At 35.4% G+C, this 3,914-nt stretch overlaps 1 protein-coding gene across 4 annotated transcripts in view; it reads right to left on the bottom strand.

Moving 5' to 3' along the window:
* Nucleotides 1-2,787: 2,787 nt before the first annotated feature.
* Nucleotides 2,788-3,914, bottom strand: part of nbr1b (NBR1 autophagy cargo receptor b) — a 76,521-nt gene continuing 75,394 nt past the window's right edge. For all 4 annotated transcript variants that reach the window (XM_030140706.1, XM_030140705.1, XM_030140704.1 and 1 more), the window contains one exon: nt 2,788-3,914. This exon is cut by the window's right edge and continues 960 nt beyond it. The gene's annotated coding sequence lies outside the window, so the exon portion shown is untranslated.

Here is a 3,914-nt window from a genome sequence, read left to right on the forward strand (position 1 = left end):
TTTGTGATACATAAAACCGTAGATTTGAAGTAGGTTCTTTTTGCCATGACAGTATTTGTATCTTAATGCAGAGACTGACAAATGAATATGTGCAATATCATTACTCTTGCCAAAACAACAGACCTAATGGCAGGGCTTTTACACAGTACTGTAAATGCAATTATTATTATACATTTTGTATAAATATCTTTTTATTTCATCTGTGTGTGGATCAAACAGACCCTGTATCTGCAGTTCAGTTAAACTGATTAAGCTGATTGGATCAACTAAATCATTTACTGAGGAAATGACTGGTTTCCATGGTGGTGCTGCAGAAGGGGAAATGATAAAAGAAAAAAGGAAAAGAAACAGAAACCCAGGCTCAGTGTAATGACTTTAATAGGAGACAGATTTTGTACATCATAATCATGTTCATAAAGTGCAACACAGAAAAAAAGCTTGAACTATCAGCTTTTCTCTTCATTCTCTTCAAATACTACACCCACACTCAAACCCTGACATTAAATGATTGGAGTTGGGAATCACATATTAGTTCTGTTAAAGCAAAAACATGTACAGTGCAATAAGTGAAACCTTTACCAAAATTCTTATAGAGATGAATTTGAGGAGACGTGATGCTGAAGAAACTCCTTTAACTTCTGAAAATAAATCAGGACATTTTCCACTAAAACAATAACACAGTCTTATCAGTGGGAAAATATACTGATAAGATATCTCAAATAAAGAACAAATCCTTCTTTCAGAAATTTCTAGTTTATTTTTAAAATATCTGCAACCTGTTTATGTTACTCTGTTTAACAGTAATCCTTATCCCGGTAATAACTCAGAGCAATGTACCAACTTCATTACACTACAAACTCCATTGTATTAAAAATCATATCTACTAAATAGTGATCATTTTTGTGTAATACTGAACTGTGTCTACTTTTAGTGAGAACTTTGGTATTGTTGCAATATTTATTGTATGTACATACTGATGTGTTCATTGTCTAGAAATCCCATTGAGGCTTGGTTAACATCATGGCTAAGCAACAAAATGTGACTTATCATCAACAATATGCTTTTATATCTCTACAAATATCATTATCTTAATATATTTTTTGTCTTAAGTGTTTCAATGCTTTGTTTTAGTTCACTTTACTTTGTGGATTTTTATGTTATAGTTATTGTTAGTTATATGGAAAAGTTATTCCTCTAAAGTTCTGACATGGTCACTTGTTTGATATTTGTCATATTTGACCATAAAGAAAAGCTTGTGACCACAGTTGACCTTCTGGTGCATTAATTTAATCTTGCTGAATAAGAACTTACATTGAAAAAAAAAAAAATTAAATGAGAGATTACAGATGACCTTGTCTTGCTATGTCATTTATGGTTTATCTTGTCTTTATGTTATTTTCAAGTTACTTTTTACATTACCTAATGTAGCTAAGCTATACTAAAAGTTTGCATAATTGATGATACTGGAGAATCAATTTTTCTATGGGATTTGCTGACAGTAAGAAAAGTAAAGAATAACACATGCCATGTTTTTACACCTCACAGTGGGGAGAGGAATTAAAAAAAAACACAAATTGAGCAAAGGAGTTAAAAGGTTTTTGGGCTGTTGACAAGTATTCGGTTATCACTCGGCTACATAAATGTACTGCACTCAACACTTTGTCATAACCCTACAACAAGTGCAGTTTTCTCAAATTACAATGCTATTATGTTCTTTCATGTGCAAAAACACAACACTCCCCCCCATAAAAAGAAAATAGAGGATTAATCATCATTCAACCCAGTAACAAAGGAAAACAACAACAACAACAACAACAACAACAACAAACATACTGCAGAGCAAATCCAACCACCACATGATAAGCTTAAATACACTACATCCACAACTCTAATATTTTACATTTCCAAAGAGCCTCCAAGCATTCAAAGCAAAAAGACCTCAAACTATCAAAGTGTTTGACTCTAATTAATAAAGTCAACTGATAGTCACAGCTTCCAGCTTTCTCTATATATTAATGTGAGGGAAAAAAAAATTAACGCATAGTTCACATTATTACACACCAATGTCAGTCTGGAATGACCTCACTGTTACTGTTCATAGTCTTAATATGGGGATAATTTCATTCTTGCTGTAATCTTCCATGGCAGGGAATGTTGACAGTTCAGTGATAAGTAGGTGGTACAAGCAAAAGCTGAAAATACTTAAATTTCTCGGGATGTGCATTGTGGGAGGTGGAGCTTTACGCAGCTGCAGTAGCAAGAGAGAATGAAGCCGTTTCCGTGTTTGTTGCCACTGTGGCCATAATGCGGCTGCATGAAGCGCTGCTTCCCGCAATCCATGTCTCGACAAATTTTCAAAAATGCCTGACTGACCTACTGGCTCTGTTTGTAAACAAATGGTTTGTTTATGGTGGAGTACACTTTGAAACTTGTCACCGTGAGGGAAGAGATTTAGGTGAGTAATCATGGAAAGATGGATTCGTGATACTTAGGTTATGACTCACATTTTACAGATTTCATGAAAAATTGTTGAGGAAAGTCTCCCAAGGCTTTAAAGTTAAATGGGCATTCTGAAACTTCTGTTTTTATATATTGTATTTTATTCTTTTATTTTGGTTTTCCCCTATAAGTCACTTTGGAAAAAAGCGTCTGCCAAATGCATAAATGTAAATGTAAAATCCTTAGATTTAGACTGAGTGGAAAAAGCCTTTCAACTTGTACTGCTTTTTGTATTGATTTAAATTCCTGCAGTTTTAATGTTTGTTTGTTCGTTTGTTTTTTTTTAACTTTGATAGTTTTCCCCTTGGTCTAGTTTGTTTTTACACTGTTAAGTGCACTGTCAAACACTGCAAACTATGTAAGAATGTTCAGTCTGCTTATTGGTCAGAAGTGTTGGTGGTTACAGCACGATAGTAACTCCAGAAGAAGGTTCTATGTTTGAGATTTTTGCTTATTTCAGTATACAGTGTGAGGTCAGCTCACTTTCCCAAAGCAAAGAGGAGTCAATGTGCTAGTTGTGGACACATCAGTGTGTGTGATTACGGTGTTTACAACTAACGAAGCCAATCACATCAAGGAGGAAGGTGAACCACAGTTTGATCCAAACAAAGAATCATAGGAATGACAGGAGCTTAAGGCAATCAATCAATGAGTCGATCAACTTTGTTTTTCATTTGGATTTGTTTTCCTAAACAAGATACTTTTCTTATCCCTTGATTTATTCTCTAACTGGCTTTTTTTGCACTCAGCTTTGGTGTAAAACTCTCCTGGTAACACGAGCCTTTAAACCTTGTCGTTGGATAGGGTGACGATGTTTTTGAGGACACTCCACCTGGGGAAACTTAAATTATACTTTAAGTTTACTCAAAGATGACTTAATTCTAAAGAATGATAAGTAATTCAAATAATGGTCCTGTGAAAAAAATGAAAACCAGACATTTTCACCCCCCACCCCCGGATGCTCCAGAAAAGAGAACATGTCTGTGCGAAAAGAGTTTGGTCAACCTATATTTGGATCAATGTGAGGACAGCCCCCTCCCCATCCACAAGCTCTGCAAACTCATTTGGTACTAAACCAAATGAGTTGGTATGGGGGTCAGGGGACCTTCAAACATTCTGCTCTTCTATACTGAAAACAGCACTTGCATTCACAATAATTTGAACCATGAGGAAAACTACCCAGGTTTGAAAACACTATTAAAGAGTGTACCTTAGGGTGTATTCACATCTGGAAAGTCCTTTGGTGCGCTTGTTTGATTCAGACCGAATGCAGACTTTATTTTTTTCGTTTGGGTTGGATTGCATTCTCATTGCACTTTTTGCTAGTGGACCAAAATTTGTAAACAGAAGCAAGCATGTGATGAACTGTGCTGGCATTGGACAAAAAAGTCGGGGTGGGTTGAATCAGAGACGGC

This window comes from Sphaeramia orbicularis, chromosome 8 (assembly GCF_902148855.1).
Source record: "Sphaeramia orbicularis chromosome 8, fSphaOr1.1, whole genome shotgun sequence".
NCBI classification, from domain to species: Eukaryota; Metazoa; Chordata; class Actinopteri; order Kurtiformes; family Apogonidae; genus Sphaeramia; species Sphaeramia orbicularis.